Source organism: Ixodes scapularis, unplaced genomic scaffold (assembly GCF_016920785.2).
Source record: "Ixodes scapularis isolate PalLabHiFi unplaced genomic scaffold, ASM1692078v2 PGA_scaffold10__122_contigs__length_95168666, whole genome shotgun sequence".
NCBI lineage: Eukaryota > Metazoa > Arthropoda > Arachnida > Ixodida > Ixodidae > Ixodes > Ixodes scapularis.
In genome coordinates this window covers 1,313,280-1,335,912 of record NW_024609836.1, presented here as the reverse complement: position 1 = coordinate 1,335,912, position 22,633 = coordinate 1,313,280, and the positions used below count along the sequence as shown (strand labels likewise).

The following is a 22,633-nucleotide window of genomic DNA, read 5'->3' as shown; positions in this document are numbered from 1 at the left end:
ACATGCGACCGCCGGTTTCGTTCCTGTTTTTCTCCTAAAATCTAATGGCTATCATCAAAACTACTAGGGTAGCGGAAAGCGGCACTGATCTATGCGGTAAAATTCGACTCTTACGTAACCCTGTTGAAAAAAAAAAAACGAAAAAAAAAACGAAATACGTTTACAAATCTTTGTAATGCGAAATTAGAGCGCAGCTCTTGAGAAAGAGGGGAGGGTACGTAGGGGAGGCTATTCCCCTCCGCCTCCATACCCTCTCCTTCTCCCCTCCTCCTCCAATTCAGTTTCCCCGCTAAATTTAGCGGGGAAAATGACGTCACACGATTTGGTGTCAACTCACCTATGAACAAATTCAGCTTCTCCGTCAGATTCAACGGGAAAATTGACTGCCCGTGACCTCAACACCAATTCGATTCTCCGCTATATTTAGTGGGGGATTGAATTGGTGTTGAGGTCACGTAACGGGAAATAGAATTGGTGTTGATGTCACGTGACGTCAATTTGTCCGCTAAATCTAGCGGAGAAACTGAATTTCCCCGCTAAATTTAGCGGGGAATTGAATTGGTTTCGAGGTCACGTGACGTCAATTTTCCCGCTAAATTTAGCGCCGTTACGCCGACGCCACGGAACACGGAAACGGGCGCCTAAGAGCTGCGCTCTAAAAAATCGCCGATGTCGCTTTCGCGCTAACAGTATCGAGCAGTGCACATTACAGCTGTCCTGGGAGCACCCTTCTATGACTGTGCTGCGGTGGAGCCAGAGGCAGGCTTGAAATTTTGCCTTCCTAGTCAGCCATTTAACTGCTCGTATTTCTGGCAAACGCCGTGAGATGGCGCAGCATCACTGGAGCTCGAGGGGCCCCCTGCCGGGAGATGCACGAAGCCCGAGTGAAATATCGGTCCTTTTTCTGGCCTTGTTCAGACACCTATTTCTTCTCAAACCGAGTTCTCTGCCAAGGGGTCTATTTAGGATAATTTAATCACGTTCGGCATAATTAAGTTATTAATTAATTTTGAGTAATTATTTATTTTTAATCAGGAAATTCAAGAGGATTTGCGGAAGTCGCCGTATAACCCGTATGGATAGGATTAACTCTGTCGGAGCTCCGAAACCGTTTGCCTTGTACTCTCTGTTATTTTAAAGATTTGCGGACATGCCTTGTCGAATTTCCGTAACTTTGAGTCTTGTTCGGTGTTACAAGTTCTCATTAAACTTCCCGCAAACTTTGGAAACCTGCATGCTGCCTGAACTTCCTGAACTGCCCTAATAGCAAAATAATGGCGAGAGGTGGCGCTAGGATCCAAGGAGCAGTGGCGCTGCCTGCATGGTTAATGCTGGAGCTTCATTGGAGAGAGAGTGAGAAAGAGAGAGAAAGAGGGAGTGAATTTCAGTGTCAACTGAAGAACACTCAGGTAACTGGCGGAACTCTGAAACGCATGACTCGACTTTTGTTAGAGAAGAGGAGGGAAGGGGGGGGGGGGGGGGTGCATTTTATAGAATGGTCACCTGAAAATTAAAGGGCCGAGGGACCAATCACAATATATCTAACTTTTTTTGTTAATTGCATTTAACCAATTTTTCAGAGGTCCGGAATTTTAGATTTTAAGAAAACCAGCCCCGAGAAAAAAGGAACATGGAAGCACCGTTTTATTTATTTGTTCATTTACAATACTAATAGCCCTTTCGTTCGGGTGTGTTCATTTACGAAGAAACAAAAAAACAAATGAAGTACCAAGAACTTCGCTAACACCAATCGCCCTAGCAACGCTGTTTTCAGGGAGCTGGCGCGGTTTTGAATACAAATCAAGTATGATAAATTAGAACACTTCTCTGCATCAGCAGTTTCGACTTCTCAGTTGTTCTTATTAGAAAAAATAACCTGACTGTCCCGACTCGAATCTAAAAATTTCAACAGATAAAACAATATTTTTTTTCCTTCTTAGGTTTATAGTTTGCACGCCAATGAATCTCACAGAGAGCGCATTTTGAAAACTTCCCGCATTATTAACGCACAAATAAGCTCGTATCATTTAGAAATCATGAACAATATAATCTTTCCCAAAACGCATCACGTCCCGTCATAATGAATAATCATAAAAAAAATCCTAGTATTTAAATACGGTGCTTAATTGTTTACTCCGGTTGTAACGCGCTTCTGCCCGGCTCCCCCCCACCCAGTCCACACTCCCTCATAAAACTAGCTTTGCAGGAAGTGTTTTTTTGCAGGCAAGCTAACGCTCTGCAAACAATAATTTTGACGTCAAACGACTATTTTGGGTCGAAACCCTGGCTCGTTAGCCGTCTCGCAGGCGGCGAACATGTTTGTGCAGCGCGGGGTTCTTTTGTTCGCGTCCGCGGCCTCCGTAACTGGATGCGTCACCCGGGAAAGTCCGGGGGTCCGTGCTCGGAGGAGGCCAAGCTGGCTGCGGCGCCATCTGGTCCCAGATTCAAGAGGGGAAGCAACTGAAAGGGGCGATGTTGCAAGTTTGGGCCTTTCAGTAAATATCTTCGACTTCCATAACCCATAAAACGCGTTAGTTTTTTTTTTTTTTTTTTGCACGCAGTGGCAGTCGCAGAAAAGAAAAAAAAAACCAGTTAAAAAACCACCGAGATGCGTGTTTACCGCGCCAACTGGCAGCCAGAACAAACGGCCACTTGATCTGCAATAAGTAATTGCGTTGTGTGACAACCGGAAGTCAGTGAGCCTCAACAGACTACTTGTCTCCCAGCTGTAGATGAGCAATTTAGCCGGTGCAGTGCAACCCCTGGGGTCTTTAACGTGACCCACACAGTAGTGGAACACGACCGCACGCCGGTATGGCGCTCATCCAGGGGCCCTATGTTGCACGTTTTGGACTCCCACGGCGACTAGGGAGAAGGAAGTGACGTCAACAACGCAGCAAATGCAGATTGGATGTGGACTGATCTCTCATCATTCAACATCCAACCTGCATTTGCTGCGTTGTTGACGTCACTTCCTTCTCCATAGTCGCCGTGGGAGACCTAAACGTCCAACATAGGGCCCCAGATCGAAGGGTGGGGGTGGGGTGCGAACCCAGGATCCCTGGGTCCTGCAGCACGAGCTTTTGCTCCACGCGCTCCGAGCGGGTGTGGGCTAGCCCACTCGGCCACTGTTTTTTCTTTTTTTGAAGTTTGCGCGGTGTGCGTTGGTCTTCGAAGCTGGGAATTGGGCAAGGCTCGCGAACCCTTCGAACCTTCTGGCAGTTTCGTCTCTGGAGAGTCGTAAGAAGGGTATCCGTTTAATTATCTTCCGTTCGGCTAGGTTCCTTTCTAAGAACCACTGCTGTGCGTTGAACGAGGCGCAAGTGCCGCCCCGTCTCCCGTCTTCCTATGAATGATGGCTGCGAGATTAGCGAGAAGCGAAGCGCCGGATGTGGGCAGGAAAGGCGTGGGCTAGGAGATGGAATCGCGAAACAAAGAGAGAAAGTAAACAATCAGTTACCATGAGGTTGACAGCGAGAACTTAAAACGGTTTCAAGTTGCCACAAACGGAAATCCTCCCAATTGCTTCTCAAAAAAACATTTTTTTTTTTAAATCTTTGCAAGTATTTTGTACGCCCCTGGACAATGTGAGCAAAAACAGACGATCTATGGACGTTTGCAGTGCGGCACACCTAATGCGTAAATACGTACGTTATTATAGCAGTCTGCAACGTCGACACGTATTATACATATCTGTATTGGGCTATATTAGCGCAGTGTTCGACACCTGAATTCTAAAGATAAAACGCTCAAACTGAAGCATATTTTTGTACATCCGATTGTAAAACGTTCCAAACGTTTTGTTCTTTCACAACGCTAAGCAATATTTGCTCTTATAACAGAGCGCGAAGAGAAAACGCATTTGCGTTTTCCCGTAGGAATGCATTACCGGAAGCCGTATTTAGACTGCTCGCTGTCTGCTTTAAAACGCAACAGCACTCTGGCGCCTGAACATCTAGCGTTTATTGTAATAACTCTATGAGTTAGATCTGCCACCGACATATGTCGGATGCGCCGAGCGCGCCGCGCCGGCGGAGGATCGCGCCGGCATAGTGTAAAAGTTCTCGGAGATCGTCTGCTAAGCTTGCGTCGGCGCGCTCGACGCTTACGACATCTGTCGGCGGCAGATTTAACTAGGCGAGCTCGGTCATGACGCCGTCTGCGAATGCCGCGGCAGATAGCCCGAAACGGTTTTTTTTTTTGTCTTCTTTTTTGAACAAGGTAAGCTGATCCGTGAATATTTGAACTCCATCCGTGCACCACCTGGCAGCACCTCTGTAGTAAATCCCAGTGTCCAAAGTGGGGTGGAAGCGCTAGTGTACATGCTGTAGATCACGTGACGTCAGGTCACCTGACATCCATTGGACGTCACGTGACCTCAACAGCAGTTCAGTTTCCCCGCTAAATTTAGCGGGAAATGCACGGACGGTCTGGTGGACAAAATGTTGGGGGGAAGGGGGAGGGGGCTTGTTAAGAAAAAAAAAATATTCATACTTTAAAAGGCAAAAAAAAAAAACAGTTTTGTGCAACGCACAATCTTGACAAGCTCCCTCGCATTGGCTGCCACAACTTCCATCTGCCCCCCCCCCCCCCCTCCCCCTTTTCTTTTTTTTTTTTTTCTTTCTGTAAGTGCCAACGTGTGGTTTTTGAGAAGACGATCGAGGTTCATGAGTTTGAAAATGTCCTTCGTACACCGCTAATGTTTTGGCAAAGTGTTTTGCTTTTTCATACAAAAAAAAATAACATTTATTAAAAGTCATCAAATAATAAATTAATTCACTTGGCGATTTGGAGAAGAAAAGGGGAGAACACTTCACAGATGTGTCTTCTGCTGCAATTATTCACATTGCATCCGAACTTTGTGTATCAAGTAGTTGGCTAGTTTTCGTGGCTAGTCTTCGTCGCGCGATGAAAACTCCATTTTATAAAAAAAGGTTTCAAGATGAAACAAGCATTCTTACCTCATAAAGACGGGATCCTTCCTTCCCCAATTGTCGCTCTTGAATTTATTAACCATATTTTGCGACTTTCTACAGCCGAGCTGTTAAAGGGGTCATGAAACGTCTACTTCTTCCTCCTTAGCTTTAATCCTCAACTCAAATGCGAATTGTGACGTCGTCGTGACATTCTTCGGCACCGGTGCGATGACTCCTAGCTTCCACCGTGCTTTCTATGCACACCATAGAACATTCCCCAGTGACGATAAGTTCCGTCAGGGCACTCATTGGCCACGAACGCGAATCCGAATATTCGCCGACGGATTTATTGTTGACGAGCGCATACGTCCGAGTGACGCAGTACTCGTGTCCAATGCGTGAGCTGGGCTCGGCTGACGTCAGGTTGGCACCGCTGACGCGCTTTGGGAACCGCGGATGTATCATAGTGAAAGGGCGGAGAGCTTTCGAAGGAAACAAGATACAAAATAGTCCGCTATATTTTCAAATGTTCGTACCGAAAAGCTGACTTTTGACTTTCTACCCTCTTTCGTTTGGCCAGCTAAACGATATGTGATTAGTAAAGTCCCATTTTAAAATTATTCAACCCAGCCCAAAATTCGTTTCATGGCCCCTTTAAGGGCTAGTTTCCCAAGGATCGTGTCCGCCGCAAAGAAATGAAGACACCGAACTCTGGAACCTACCGCCATCTAGGAGCGACGGCGGCAAGCCACGTATCTGGTTGCCGCCGTCGCTCATAGATGGCGGCAGCCTTTATACTCTGGTAGAGTTCCTGTAGGGGCTCCCTACGGGAGTTTTCTCAATTAGCGGTGAGATGTTTTGGTGGCGCCTCGTATGTTTCCCTCTCGTGACGTCATCACCTTGCAAACAAGTTCGATGGTGTTTGTAATGAGCATGGTGGAAGCTTGAAATCAGGGATGGGCAAAATACATGTAAATATGTATCGAAATACAAATACAAAATATTTCGTCAAAAATGTATTTAATTACAAATCTAATTACATTTCCAAAAAAGCATTTAAGTACAAGATACAAATACAACCAAATGTATTTGGTCTCCTCCAAATACTTTTCCAAATACATTCCTCAAAATTTGCGTGAGCGACTTCAGGGCACCTGCAACGGCTCTCTGGGTATCTCAATTTAATTTTGCATCGCACACTCGGGAGTTAGTGTGCGAGGCTCTAGTAACATAATAGAAATATAATCACAAAAAAAAAATGTAATCAGCTTGGACTTTATAGGTGAAAAAAGTACAGAGCTTCAAGCAGCTTTTTTTATTGACTACATTTTGGTATAGACCAACAAAGAACCGAGACGACCAAGATGCGCAACACTAGCTAGAGAATTTTTTATTGTTGCAACTCGCACCAGTTACGAAAATTCGGACGACCCGCGCATTTAGAATGTTCCAGGCAAACTTATCAATGGAAATTAAGCTGGAAAGCATCACAAGTTGTCACAGGCACTTATTTAGCCAGTCTGCCTGTGAACGTCGATTTCGTCACTATACTTGCCCTGGACTAGCGCCGTAATCACAAAGTCACTAAACGCTTGTGCTTGATTGAGAGACACTTCATTCGGTGCAGAACGTAGTTTTCTTCCTGCTCTGGACAGTGACAATAAATGTGAGGGATGTATTTTCGCCCACAAAATTGTATTTAATTACAATTGTATTTGAAATACCCACGTTTTAGTATTTTAATACACACGTCAAATACATTACCAAATTTGTAATTAAATACAAATGCAAAATACACAAAGTATTCAAAGTATTTGAAATACTGCCCATCCCTGCTTGAAATCATTGCGCCCTGAAACCAACACTGCCAACACCGCCAAAATTGAAGTGCTTTCATTACTTTAAGTTTCGTCGACTAGAAATCATTTGCTGACGTCACAGACCACATTCAGCCAATAGTAGAACGCCGATCACAGCGACGCTTTCGATCGCGCACCTCGCCAATACTTTGCACGTTCCGCCGCGCCGCTATTTGCTGAGATCCGGTCACGTGAGGAGCCGGATCAAGTGCCGTGCAGGAAAGTAGACGTTGCACGCGCCCCGTCGTACGTTCCCCTGCTTTTGAGCGCGCCGCGCGCCTCGAACGCGCGGCGCCGCTATTCGCCGAATTCAGTCACGTGACGAGTGGGATCAACATGCCGTGCAGGAAAGACGGCGCTAGGGAGATGAACGCGCTAGAGCCTATACAGGAACTCTAGAACGCGCAACTCTGGCTCCCGTAGAGAGCCTATCGGCGACGTGAGCGAGCGAGAGCGTCGCTGTGGTCGGCCCACCACAATTGGGCGAATGCTGACTATGACGTCAGGAAAGGATGTCTCACCGACGGAAATAAGAGGAATGTAAGAAATTCAATTTTGACGGTGTTGGCAGTGATGGTTTGTGATCGCTATGATTTCAGGCTTCCACCATGCCCATTACAAACACCATCGAACTTGTTGTTTGCAAGGTAATGACGTCACGAATGGTAACCCAACGAGGGCGCCACCGAAATATCTCGCCGCTAATACAGGAACTCTATACTCTGGCTTGCCGACTTGCGGCCGGCCATTACTTTCCATAGTACAGCTCCGCTGGTCTTCCTTCCTCACCAGAATGGAAAGGCTGAAATTTTTTTTTTTTATATACTTTTCCTTCTTTCTTTTAGAATCATAAAAACGAAAACCGTGACGGCTGTAATTGGAACATCCAACTGCACAAGAACCGAGCATTTTCTTAGCAGAAAACCTTAAAGGCCGGTTTAGACACTTGCGTTTGAGTGCGTTTGACTGCGTTGCGTCGAGAGCCGAAAGCGAGTCACCGGCACAAGAAGGTAGGAGAAGCTCCTCCCACAAGCGTGATGCGCCGGTTTCAAATCCCTGCGCTGTCGAAAGAAGAGTTCACTGGAAACGCTCCTTGTTCCGCTTCAATGGATTCCAACTTGTCTCCGATCCCACTTTTTAAGAAAAGCGACCTTTGTATTCATTGGAGGGGGAACCGAGCCCCTGAAAGCAGCCTTTGTATCCATCGGAGGGGGAAGCTAATCCCCGAAAGTCGTATTTGTCTCCGTAGGAGGGGGAAAATTCTAATCTCCCTCTCGCGGCTTGCACAATGCTAAGTCAAAGTCGAAAGATAAAGCAAATACGTACAGAAAGGCAAGACCCTCCTGGCGCGTTGGCCGCGACGTCACGGAAACGATGGGACGCTATTGGATGCGGAGGTGGCGGAGGGATATACGATTCCCTTTGAGGGGCATTTGCCGCTACCTTCTTGACTTGTAACCTACTATAGACCTTTTCTGCAAGTGCGACGCCATCTTGAATTGACGTCACTTCCAGTATGGGCGAAAACATTGTTTTGCCTTTGCCACTCCAATAGAAGGCATTTAGGATATAAGCGTAACCGTCACACTTTCTCTTTTTGCCTCCCCTTTATTTTTTTACTATTTGCAGGTTGAAACGTTGGATTATTTTTTCGTCGCCCATACCGGATACGCCTATTAGGTGGCTGGAGGCGAGAGTACACAGAAAAGGTAATCGAAAGAGGGGGGGATGTCGCCAGAGGTGGCAACCCCCTCGTGATTGGGACGCCTGATACCCGGGGCCGCCCGGCCCCTCCCGTTACCGCCACTGGTCGATCCGTAAATATCGAATCAAAAATCAAAATTCTCTATTTTTCTCCATTGGGAGAAACGGAGAAAACAGAGCAGTTGCTTGACTGGTCTCCATCTCCCGTCAGCAGTAGCAGAGACAAAGCACACAAAACAGTTGACACACAAAAAGAAATAGTATACGTAATTATTCCTTTGAAAAAACGAAAGCAATGAAAATGACCGTACGTCATGCACATTGAAGGCTCAGCGAAAAACGAAAGCAAATATCTGTTTATCATACACGCAATTTCTACGTTTAATTCCTTCAAACGATTTAAAAGACGGGGAAGGCTACTTCGCAACATCTCATTTCCATAATTTGTTCTGCGTGCATCATAAATCGTGTCTCTAATTGTAAGCTTTAAATAGACAGAAATACGTTTTCTTTGCGATGAAAGTGCTTTTTATAGGGGATGCAAAGTTTATAATTATACTATTATAGTAATTTGGAATCTGTACAGCCTGAAGATTTTTAATCGATGGTTTCGTATGGGAGCATCGTATGGCATTTAATAGGCACAACCTTTTCTTGCAGAATTTGTATCTGATCGAGATTTGTGGACGTGGTGTTCCCCCCAATCAAAAAGCAGTAATTATGATGCACGTGAAACAGAGAATGATATCTAAGAAGCATTGCTGACGTTGGGAGTATACGGCGCTATTTGTACATAACATCTGCGGCCTTTGAGAGTTTTTGACGTGTATAATGAAATACCGAGCGTCGTAAAGCTACTCAAAACCTCTATATTGGTCGAATCGAACACAATATTTGTTCTGATAGAAGCACTTTAATTTTTTTGTTGAAACAAAACGTCATTGTTTTTGTTTCACATTTATTTCTAACGCGTTAAATACGCTCCAGCTACCTGCAGCTCCAGGAGAGTTTGATTAGCCCTATTTACTAGTTCAAGACAGAGGTCACCTGTAAAAATATTGACTCATATCGTCGGCTAAATGATCTATTTTATATTTCTGTTTGCGTTTACAATGTCCTTAATGTATAAATTAAACGAGAAATGACCTTGCCTTGTGGAACCCCGGATGCGGTTGGTTTAATGTCTGAATAGTAACAGTTAATATGCCCGTACTGTTTACGATGGGCAAGGGAAGACGAAAGGAGAGCTAACGCGTTTCCACAAAACCCATATTTTTATATTTTTTGTTTTATCAGGAGGGTATGATTTAAATAATTAAATGCTTTAGTGTAATCAATGAAGATACTGAGTGTCATTTTTTTGTCCTCAAAATTTCGCATAATTTATTTTATTTTTATTTATTTATTTTGCGCTTAAAAGGAAGTTTTTTTTACATCGACCCTTACAAAACCCATACTCCGATAATTATGTCAATTTTGTCTGCCAACTTCGTCAGTCGTGAAACCAATATTTTTTTCGAAGCCCCAGAAAAAAAAATGATAAAATTGAAATCGGCCTATAATGTCCGATGTCGATACTTATCGCCCTTTTTATAAAAAAGTTACCCTAGCAATCTACATTTTTTTTTTTTTTTTTACGGAAGTCTTTAGACTGCAGACCCAAATTAAAGATAAACTGCGTCAAACAGGGAGAAATCAGACCTGAAACATGTTTCATTGGGCTTATTTGAACGTCGTTAGCGTCACAACTTGCAATATGCTTTAGTGATAAGAACGTTAGCGTCACCTCCGTATCTACAATTGGAACAAGAAAGATGGACTGCTCATTCTTGTTTTCAATATATGAGCAAGCGTTTTCATCAAGATTATCTATCGCTTTTTTAGTTCTATATTATCTACGCATATCTTATCGATTTGTTTTACTTCAGATGACAGATTAAATATATTATTAATCCTTTTTCATGCGATGTCTCTTCGCTTTACTGATAATGAAAATAAGTTGGCGAAGTACCTTTCTCTAGCACTCTTGAGTTTCTTTGTAAGTCTATTACGGTACACTTTGAATGCCTTCGGGCTCTTCCGTTTTTAAAAATAACCTTTACAACGTGTTTTTTTTTTTTTTTTTTTTTTACAGCGGATTTGTTAAGGGCTAGGTTCCCCAGGATCGTGTCCGGTACCAAAGAAATGTCGACACAAACCTACACGAACCTCTGGACAGCTACCGCCATCTATAAGCGACGGTGGCAACCAGGCAACCAGGCTGGTTGCCGCCGTCGCTCACAGATGGTGGCAACCTTTCCAGCTATCATAGAAGAATGGATAGTTGGGCGAGTTGGTGGGAATTTATCGTAGGAAACAGCGCGAAAACCAGACGAGGACGAAGAAGCAACACACGTGACGAGCGCAGCGCACGTCACGTGTGTTTCTTCTTCGTCCTCGTCTGTTTCCTACGCTCTTATCAGTTTCGGTTTGGACTCCCGATGTGTCGGCCGTGTTCTTCGGGGAAAGAAGACCGGGTGCGGAAGGAGCGGCGACGTACGCAGCAGCGCCAATGGGTCCGCAACTTTTCTTATGGCTTGAAAGCTACCTGACTAACCGTCGTTGTGTCGTACGCATTTGAAGTAACTTCTTGTTACATCGCAGCCTAAGTAACGCCGGGTTAGAGACACAATCCAAGGAACACTTTATGAAAGGAACATAATGGCTTTTTACAGATGGCTGCTCGAGCGAACACCGCGAGATCCCCCCCGAGTTTGTTGATGATGATTATATGGCCTCGCGGATATATACAGCATTTCTCCCCCCTAAAGATCTAAAAGCTCAGGAGGTCGTCGTTGTCTGGTCGATCTTCTGAGAATCGGCACCGGTGAGGTGGTCCCTTGGTCATCCACTGCACTCGAGCGTGTAGCAGGTGAGGTGGTCCCTTGGTCATCCACTGCACTCGAACGTGTAGCAGGTGTAAAAGCCGGTTCAGACACTTGCGTTTGAGCGCGTTTGACTGCGTTGCGTCGAGAACCGAAAGCGAGTCACCGGCACATCTGTGCTTCGTATGAAGCGTGGACTCCAATTCAAGGAATCATCATGGCACGCGATGTAAGCAGCAGGGATGTCCTGGTTTCTCGCTGCCGCAACGCAGTCAAACGCAGTCAAACGCAACTGTCTGAACCAGGCTTTAGACCTGTCGCAGGCTGGCCCGTTGGCGAGGGAACTCGTGTCCGGAGCTGATCAGCATGCCGCCGCTGCTCCCCTTGTGAAGTATCCACCGTTGCCATCCGGGCACCCTCGGACGACCGGAGGACTCCAGGAACCCAGCGATGTCCTACGCCAAAATGGCGTGACCACACGGTCCTGCCAGCAAATAAAGGACGGCTGCTGCTTTTGGACGGGCGTGAGTGCGAGTGGTCTGGAAGACAGCAGTCAATCCGGGACCGAATGCGGTAGCCGAGTAACCGCTTGGATGGACACTTCCCATCTTTTGTGGGGGTCCTCCGGTAGCGAAAGAGAAATCTCGCAAGCCTTGTTCTAAGATTGCCAGGCAATACTTTGTGAATGCCCTCCTTAACTGTGCGCACCGCACGCTTGGCTAGTCCGTTTGACTGCGGATAGTATGGAGCCGTAGTCAGGTGCTGTACGTGGTTGTCTTGCAAAAACTGTTTGAAAACAGCGCTGGTAAACTGTGGTCCATTATCTGAGACCAACGTTCTTGGCAGTCCGAACCGCGCAAAAATAACGCGGAGTGCTTCCACTGTGGTCTCGGCCGATGCCGTCTTCATCGGTACCGCCTCTATCCACCTGGTGCTTGAGTCAACTACAATTAGTATCATCTGACCCTCCAGCGGACCAGCATAATCTACATGAAGGCGTGACCACGGCTGGTTGGTGTCCGGCCAACTGATGGGAACTTCAGCTGGGGGCATTGGAGAGGCCTGGATGCAAGTTTCGCACCTTCTTACAAGATCTTCGATGTCTCGATTAACTCCAGGGTACCAGAAGACGGTTCGAGCCATACTTTTCATGGCCGACATTCCTAAATGGGTGTCATGGAGGGCCGATAACATCCTGGAGCATGCGGCTTGGGGCAGAACCACTCGATGTCCCCAGTAGACCAGGTTGTGACTGGCAGTCAGTTCATTTCTCTTGCTGAAAAAGGGCTGAAACCTCTTCTCTGTCTCAGCAAGGTGCCCTGGCCACCCCTGCTGAATCCAGATCTTCACTTGACGGAGCGACTGGTCTTGCTCTGTCATCTCTGCTAGCTGCCTAGCCGTTAAGACACCAACATCCAGGCTCTGCATGGGTGTACAACATGTATTCCGCGGGCTCGCCATCGCTGCGACATGGCGTCTTGTCAGAAACTGGCAGCCGACTAACGGCATCGGCATTGGCATTGTCATTCCCCTGGCGATACAGCAGATCGTACTGGAAGGATCCGAGGAGTAAGGCCCAGCGCTGGATTCTTGCCGCAGCCATTTGTGGTGTTGCCTTGTCTGGGTGAAACAAACCTGTCAGAGGTTTGTGGTCTGTGACAAGTGTGAACTTATGCATTAAAACTTGGGTTTGGGCTAGTTGGTCCATTACTGAATAAAAGGTTAAAAAGCGCGAACAAACGGGGACAATAAAGAAACACGGACGACAGGACAGGCGCTTCACTCTCAACTGGTTTTTATTAACACCATTGTCACCTATATATACACATTGCCCAAACCACATCGAATTCAATCGCGACAATCAGAGCCAACCTTCCAGAAACACCATCTCACTCTGGAGCAAATACAAAGACGGAGCGCTAACGCAATTGTTTTCTTTCTTTTTTATGTAGAATGCCTCTATAATCTCTCTTTCCGTTTTTTCCTTTGCCTTTCTTAAAAACTTTGTGCCAGTCAGGTCAGGTTTACATTCACATCGCCCACAATGGTCAGCGAGATGGCCCCCTGCGTTGTTGCGCACACACAAATCATGTTCCCGTGCTCTATCATTGAAGCAGCGCCCAGTCTGCCCAATGTAGACTCTGCCACAACTAAACGGAATCTCGTACGCCACATTGGTGACGCACGCAGTATATTGCACCGCGTGTTTCTTGGAGCACGGTGCCTTTTTCTGCCTTGTCAACATCGGACATATCCTGGCAAGTTTACACGGTGCAGAAAAAACCACGTTAATGTCGTATCTACCAGCTACCTTTTTTAGATTATGAGATAGGGTATGCATGTACGGAATGACTTGCACTCGTTTCTTTTCTTTACGTGCCTCGCTGCCTTTTTTACTTCTTTTTAGCTTTTGAAGAAGCCTCTCACAACAACTACAGATTAGATTAGGGGGGTACCCCGCGTCTGTTAACCTTTTTGATTGTCGTTTAAAACTGATTTTCATCTGGTGGTTGCAACTTTTTTCCAGAGCCGCACTTAGACATGTCAAGGCTATACCCCTCTTTACCAGTTTAGAGTGAGCACTTTCAAGCAACACCAGGCTTTTCTTAGTGCGCGGACAATACTGCCAACAGACATGTTCTTCAGAAAAAGGATCAAAATGTCTAAAAACTGAATGCAGTTATTCACAGGCAGTTCCCAGGTAAAATTAAGTCCGCCTGACACCTCCCTAAACAGTCCGACAATCTTCTCAACCGTTTTCTCCAAACCCGAGTCTGTATCTAAAATTAAAAAATAGTCATCTACGTATCTATACGGGGATTTGTTGTAATGTCGAAGGGCCAATTCCAGGAGAAAGCATTGAGAGCAATAGATAAGAACTTCAAAGAAGTTAAGTTTCGACAAAAGTCTCAAAAATCAGCGGCTGTTAAGTTGCTAAAGGGTCTGAACCTAGACATGTTAAGGAAAGCTGTAGACAAAGCAGAAAGTGGAATTTTGGAAATTTTTTTCGCGGGAAAAACACACAAGGCTGAGTGTCCTTTCCGAGCCATTGTGTCAGAAAAGAACACTTGGCAGGTTCAGATCAGTCGGTTCTTACAGCGCCATTTGGACACTCTTGCGCTAAAAGACCCTTTTTTGGTGCAAAGCTCGCTAGAAATAGTCAATGAACTTAGAGAAGGTTTTCAGAATGCTGTCACTGCAATATCTGTGGATGTTGAGGACTTATATTATTCCGTTCCTCACGATGGACTTCTCAAGGCTGTTCGGGATAAGATCAACGAGTCTGGAGAAATTAGATTTCAAAGCTCCGCGGGCGTTAGCAGCGATCATTTTTTGGAGCTGCTAGTCTTTTATCTTCAGTCGACTGCCGTCAGTTTTGACGAGAGATATTTTGTACAAAAGTCTGGTGTGTGCATTGGGTCGACAGTTGCCCCCGTTTTGTGTAACATTTTTTTGCCATCACTGGACCGGCAAATTTCAGATAGACTTGCAGATTTCCATGTTTTTAAAGACGTATAGATACGTAGATGACTATTTTTTAATTTTAGATACAGACTCGGGTTTGGAGAAAACGGTTGAGAAGATTGTCGGACTGTTTAGGGAGGTGTCAGGCGGACTTAATTTTACCTGGGAATTGCCTGTGAATAACTGCATTCAGTTTTTAGACATTTTGATCCTTTTTTCTGAAGAACATGTCTGTTGGCAGTATTGTCCGCGCACTAAGAAAAGCCTGGTGTTGCTTGAAAGTGCTCACTCTAAACTGGTAAAGAGGGGTATAGCCTTGACATGTCTAAGTGCGACTCTGGAAAAAAGTTGCAACCACCAGATGAAAATCAGTTTTGAACGACAATCAAAAAGGTTAACAGACGCGGGGTATCCCCCTAATCTAATCTCTAATTGTTGTGAGAGCCTTCTTCAAAAGCTAAAAAGAAGTAAAAAAGGCAGCGAGGCACGTAAAGAAAAGAAACGAGTGCAAGTCATTCCGTACATGCATACCCTATCTCATAATCTAAAAAAGGTAGCTGGTAGATACGACATCAACGTGGTTTTTTCTGCACCGTGTAAACTTGCCAGGATATGTCCGATGTTGACAAGGCAGAAAAAGGCACTGTGCTCCAAGAAACACGCGGTGCAATATACTGCGTGCGTCACCAATGTGGTGTACGAGATTCCGTTTAGTTGTGGCAGAGTCTACATTGGGCAGACTGGGCGCTGCTTCAATGATAGAGCACGGGAACATGATTTGTGTGTGCGCAACAACGCGGGGGGCCATCTCGCTGACCATTGTGGGCGATGTGAATGTAAACCTGACCTGACTGGCACAAAGTTTTTAAGAAAGGCAAAGGAAAAAACGGAAAGAGAGATTATAGAGGCATTCTACATAAAAAAGAAAGAAAACAATTGCGTTAGCGCTCCGTCTTTGTATTTGCTCCAGAGTGAGATGGTGTTTCTGGAAGGTTGGCTCTGATTGTCGCGATTGAATTCGATGTGGTTTGGGCAATGTGTATATATAGGTGACAATGGTGTTAATAAAAACCAGTTGAGAGTGAAGCGCCTGTCCTGTCGTCCGTGATTCTTTATTGTCCTCGTTTGTTCGCGCTTTTTAACCTTTTATTCAGTGAACTTATGTCCATACAAATAATCTCGGAACCGTGACACTCCAAAGACTAAAGCAAGGGCCTCTTTCTCAAGCTGTGAATAGTTCTGTTCGGCCGGCGTTAGTGTCCTCGACCGAAAACCAATTGGATAATCTGTGCCATTGGTGCTGTGTGACAACACTGCCCCTACCCCTTTTGGAGAGGCATCGCACTGCAACTTCAAGGGCTTGTTTGGGTCGAAATGCACTAGGAACCGCGCGGTCTCCAACGCTTTCTTTGTCCCAGTGAACGATTTTTCCTGTTCTCTTCCCCACTGCCATTTTGCACCTTTAGCTAGCAACTGGTACAGAGGCGCCAACTTCGTGGACATGTTAGGCAGAAATTTACTGTAATAATTTATGAGGCCAAGGAATGATCTTAGCTCGGTCACAGAAGTTGGCCTTGGCGCCTGGGACACTGCTGACAAGTTGTCTCCTGTGGGGTGGAGACAACTTGTCTCTGATCCTTTTTATCCGTCATCGGGAGTACCACAGGGCTCCAATTTGCGTTCACTATTGTTTTGATCTTTATCAATGAGATATCTACTTGCGTAGTAAACTCAAACGTGCTGTTATTCGCAGGCGATATCAAGCTCTTTTTGAGTATTAGTTTGATCGACGACTGTGACCTTCTTCAGAGTGACGCATTGCAGATTTTAAAATGATGTCGGGAAAATTGCTTAATCATCGATCCAGAAAAAAAAAAAAAAAAACTAAGGTCATGTCTTTCAGTAAAAAACGTGAAATTATACAGTATTCATACTCAATTGATGATAAGTGCGTTTTAAGAGTATCACCGCTTCGTGATCGCGGAGTGCGCTCTGACGCTATACTCTATCGTTTGGCTGATGCATACTGCCTGTTCTGCATTTAGATTACTTGGAATGATTACTCGATTAACTAGAAAGTTTGTGAACTGTGCTTGTTTCCTTCGTTTATTTTGTTATATTTTCAGATCGAGACTAGACTTTGGCTCTGTGGTGTGGAATTCACTGACACTACGTGATGCAGCTAAAATAGAGTCAGTTCAAAGACGCCTTGTGCGCATAATACCTTGCCCGAAGGCATCTTTAAAACTATGAACTTCTGCTCGACAAATTTGGCCTACAGTGTCCATCCCTCAGAAGATTATCGCGCGATGTAGCTTTCTTGTATATAATAATTCACGGGGACATTGACTCAACACTTTTGTTCGCAGTAAATTTTAACGTACCGACTCGCTCAAATAGGAGACCTCTCACTTTTTATCCCCATAATCAACACATGATATCAGCAACAACAAGAATGCAGACAAGTCTAAACAATATTGGGCATGAAAATTTTGATATTTTTGATACCTAGGTAAATCTCAGTAGACAATTAGATGAGATTATTTTCCGTCGCTAAAAATGTACTGTCGTGTTTTGTTGCATGCTAGTTTTATCAGTTTAGCATGTGTTACAGCTGTACAATCTTTTACTGCCACATTGTAGATCTTTGTTGGTTGTTGACTGGCACCAATAAAGGCATTATGATGATGATGATGATGATGATGATGATGCAACCGCCGCGTGCGTCGAGCGCTTCAGATTCCCTTGCAAAAGAAAAGCAGATCGCTTGCCTGGAAAGCCACCTATGAGAACAGAAGCTACAGCTCCGCTGCTATTCCTTCTTCACGAGAATGAAAATTTTGTTGCTAATCTTGACGAGATCTAAAATAATCCGCAACCTAAAAAAAAAAAAAAAATCTTAACGGATTTATATGGAAAGCACGCTGCACGAATTTGTGTAAAAACAAATTGTACGCTTCATTTCTGTCTTCTTCAAAGACTTCAATTTATTCCAAGTCTGAGAGTTTGTCTAAACGCAGATAGGCAATAAGTTGGTGGTCTGTTATGTGAGTGCAGATGTCAGTACAGTATGTCAGTGCTTGTGATGGGCAGATCAAGCAATGTTGAAGAATCGGTGGTGATTCTCATTGGGGACGTAATTACATTATTGGAGCCACTGACATTAATTAGCAGGCGTTGCCCAGGCCTCTTTTGTTGACCCAATATTTGCTGTCACCAAAAACTAAGCTTTTGGCTGATGTATGTAACTCTTTTTTATTAAAAAGAAGTTGATTGGTTTGGGGGGGGGGGGGGGGGCGGTCCCTCCCCCTAAATCTGCCCCTGGCCACAAGTGTGTGAATCCGCTTTTAGAGCAAAATGGTTCCCCTCCGATAGGAAACTAGCGCCGAGTCGCGTATTCGCCCAAAGGTTAAAACAGGTGCGACCACGAAACCGATGCTGCGTCCTAATGACGTCGGATTCAGAGAAGTCGCCGTGTAGCCCACATTCCCGCCATCAGCGGAGAGCAGTGACCTCGAGTCGGGGACGCAGGTTTTCTCGGAACACGCGCAGACGACTCGACATGACCGACTGCTGAATTCGGAAGGACGGCCGAGAAGGAAGCGCGCCGCTGCTTGCTCCACCGACGACGGCTCGTCATCGTCCGACTGCGGGCCGCCGATTCGATTCCGCTTCGGGCGCCCTAGTACCACGAAAAAAAGCTACGCACTCCACTCGCGGATTCTTTTGTGGGCGCTGCCATTTTGGTGCTTCGTGCAGAGCGGGGGCAAATATCGTTACGATGGAAAAAGATGACTTCCTGAGCTTTATTTATATACGGAGTTGGGGACGCGAACTGTGTTAACATTTCTGGAAGACGGAGAAACGTTTCCTGCGATTTCAGATAGAGCTTGAGATAATCGGCAGCAGACCCTGGACAGCACTTCGTCGCCGCTATCTTTATCTGCCAAGCTAAGCCGAGCGATTGCCTACCTAGAATCAGTACATAGGCTTTAGAGTGAGGACACTTCAGCCATCTTGGTGCTTAAAGTCATAGTTGCCAGCTGCCTGAACCTCTGTCTGAAATGGCGTTTCCGTCCTCCAGAAATGTGGAAACAGTCCGCGAGAGCAAAATGTCCCGCCCGAGCTTCACGACACCCGTATTGAAAGCTCAGGAATTCGCATTTTCGTGTTGTTTCCATCGCAATTTCGCCCGCTCTGCTTTAGGCAACAAAATGCCGGCGCACACGAGACCATCGCGGGGTGTCTATGCTCTGAGCGCTAGCTGTTGACCAACGTTGCTGTAGTGCCTGCGCCCCTGCGCTAGAGGGCTACCTACGCCAGCTGAGAAAGGTCACACGCCTGCGACCGCAGAGCCCCTTCGTTCGCCCCGTCTCGCGACCCCGCCGGTGACGTCACGGTCGCGCTTTCGCGCAAGGTCTGGGATAATCGGACGCAACCTGCCTATCCGAGGGGCGGCAGCGGCAACCGCCTTTCTTTCTTCTTGCCCGGCAACGGTGGCAGAGGCAGTAGAGGGTTCGGCAACGGCTTCGACGCAAAACCCGTCGCTCGTGCAGCGCACAATGGGGGCCAAATAAGAATGGAAAGACCGGCGCTGCGCTGGCTGCGCGCGTTGTTGGCCGGCGTCACCTGTGAACGGAGCGAGCGAGGACTTCCCTTTGCTCTGCGCCTTTTCTTTGCTGCTTCGGTGGCGGCGTGCTTGCGTCACGTGACCGCGATGAGTCAGCGACGCCGACCAATGGGCGACCTGCGCCGTCGACGATCCGGGCCTGCCAATCTGCGCACCGTCCCCTTTTGTCGCTTTTTTCTGCCGCCGCGCTGACCGTGGACATGGCCGCCATATTGTGCGACATGGCATCGCCAGCATCGGCCTGAGCACCCCCGGAATCCCGCGTAGCGCTGGTTCCACGCCCGGCCCGGCGCCCGTGTCTCTCTCGGAGCCGTTCTCGCCGCGTCTCCCACGACGTTCCAGCGGAGCTGCGTGGCCTTCCATCTCCGCCGAGGATCGACTCGCAATGGTGTACGCGGCGGCGGTAGGCCTAGCGCACCGCGAACCGGAAAAAGGTGGCTGTGGGCGCCTCGATTCTGCCGTGCTGCTCCCGCTATAACCTGCAGTGTGTGTGAACCTGCGCGCATGTGAACCGCCCTGGGGCCCGTGCCCCGCACCGTGCGACTCGGCAGACTGCGTTTCGCGAAGGTGGATGACTGCGCCGCGGCACACGCCTCGGGCGACGATGAGTCCCCTTGAGCCGTCGGGTGTTACCTGCCCGCACCTCACGACGCCGGGACTGCCCTGAAGACCCTCCCCAGGTGGGTGTCCCTCCCGCGTTGCTGGGTCTCCTACCCTGACCCCCAGTGTGATGTGGGCTAGCCGGTGCCGCGTCTGCGAGTTCGTGTCAGCGGGGCGGCTCGCTACCTCGTCGGCTCCCTCCCGTCGACGACCTCTGACGGTACCCCCAAAGCGGCGATCGGTGCCTGCTTGTCATGCGTGCGGACGCCGGCGTCTTGGGACTGCGGCACGAAATCGGGTGCCTGGGGCGGCCAGGCCTAGGCTTTGGGCGGCTGTGCCGCCTCGGTCGGGGCAGTCGGGCGGGCGTGACAGAGCTGCCAAACGACCTTCCGTTGTTCGCGCCGGATGGCTGGACGTCTCACACCTTACGTCCGGAGAGGGGGCTCCTCCCACAACCCCGTTGATCGGAGACCGGCTGAAGGGGTTGGGACACCCCGCGGCTTCCCCGCAACCTTCCTGGAGTCCGGCACGTCAAAATGCACCTTCCCCGGCGGTTGCCCTACTTCGCGACTTTCGGCATCGGGGAGCAACTCGGTGTTTGCTTGAGAATGCACGATGCACCGCGCCTGCCGCCGATCGAGGCGACGATCCCCCCGGCGTTGCTCAACACGAAGCTTCGCGAACGCAATATTCGCTACCTTTGCGGGTCCGCGACGCGTCAGCGAGTCTGAATCCCCCAACGACGACCCCGAATCGGTAGCGATCGGCGTCATGCACACCCGTCCGGCGCGCTTTAAAAACCGCAATCGCCGTTTTGCTTTTTAACGGGTCCCCCACTACACCTCGCGGGTTCATGGGGGTGGCGTTTGTTTGGCAAGTAGGCTTAGCGAGCGGCGGCGAGGCCAACGCCGATGCTTGGCGTCGTTCTGTCTGCGCGAGCCGCACAGAACGCGGAATCTCCGCAGCTCCTTTTCCGTACGGTGGGGACGCCCCAAAAGCCGGGGCGTCGTGCTACGCCGGGCGCGAGCGGCTCCTTTTCCCTGATCGGTGACCCCCCCCCCCCCTCCCCGCCGTGGACGGTGACGAGGCATGGCGGTGCAGCGAGGCGCGACCGCTGACCGCCGGGGGCCCCCCTTCTTTATCGAGGCAGCGCTGACGGACGGTGGCGTTCACTTCTTTGTCTGCTGCTGCTGCTCGTTTCGACGGGGGTTATCTCGGCCGCCGAGTGTTTCTGGGCTATCGTGGTGTTTTGTGGACACGAAACTGTGGCGCCTCTGCTCGAGCTAGCGCCTTCTCCACTGGGCCGATTTGAAGTGGCCGCTCGCTCACGGGCTATTGTCGTCCGCGCCTCCCGCACCACGACGCCGACTGCTGCTGCGCTGTGCGCAGAAATTTCGTTAGGACCTCCTTTCTGACTTTCCTGAATACGTGCCTCTCTCGTCGAGATTTGAAAATCCTGCTTGTTATACGTTGGTCACTGACAGAGCGAGAACGGCAGGGCGTGTCTGTCGAGCCTCCAGCACGCGCTCCATAACCTCCGCCGTGCTTGGCTGTGCGCTTGGGCTGCACCAGACGCCGAAGCCTTGTTGAAGGTAGGAAGTTCGCGATGGAGAGCTAACTTCCTACCTTCAACCTCCCCCTTTCTTACCCTATCAGTGACTACAGTACGAGACAGTAGGTCACTGGCCTCTCACCTGACTGACAGTGCCAAGCTTTTGGCCCATTTAATGTGTGCGCATTCACCCCTACATCTTACTCATGCTTACCAGGTTGTTGGTGCGAGCTCATTGATGCAATCTGGGGGGACACACGCTTAAAGCATTCAACACTTCCACATCGCAGATTACTTCTTTATTGCTTGCACTGAATGTGCGCCTTGTGGTGTTGAGCAAACGCAGTGCTAGTCGTGCCATTAATGACAGTTACATGCAAGACTGTCAAGGCCACATGTGTGACACATGGAACCACGGTCCCGTGGCTATTGTCTGCTTCGACTTGGCAGAACCGCATGCGGTGGGTTAGGCAGATTGTTCACGCCGACCCAATCCATTTTCCTACCTGAGATCTGTTGAGCAACCGCAGCATAATTGGTGGCGTTTAATGCGAAGCTTCGGTGGTCTCAGCCATTGTTTTGCCTAGATTGTTAGTGTAATATGTGCACATACAAGATGCGCTGCGTGTAGTACGACAAAGACTACGAGCAGCGGGTCGGTTACTGCAGCTATCGCAGCACCAACTACTGAAACTGCCGGTCATGGGTGCACTGTCCCGGCCACCTTGAACCCAGTAAATAGGTTCTCCAGTAAGTATATGTACATAACACTTGTTTTTAGGGTGAACCCCCGAAGTAGACCTTTTTGTTCACGACAAAATCGGAACAGAATCCATTGATATCCTACTGGTCACGAAACTTTTCTGTAGCGCTATGGGAGAGCTTGGTACACAACCACGCGCAGCGCTGGCCTCGCCAAGGGAGCTGAGAGCCGTCCATCTAATCAGCACTGTGGGGGCAACCAGGAATCGGGATTTAGAAAATCATAGCCTTGACATAGTGAGCTTCTTCGGCTCTGTACACTCTCAATTTTGCTTATCTGC

At 47.9% G+C, this 22,633-nt stretch overlaps 1 protein-coding gene across 1 annotated transcript in view; it reads left to right on the top strand.

The window, feature by feature from the left end:
* Window positions 1-22,633, top strand: part of LOC8042772 (MAP/microtubule affinity-regulating kinase 3) — a 159,400-nt gene that overhangs the window by 79,578 nt on the left and 57,189 nt on the right.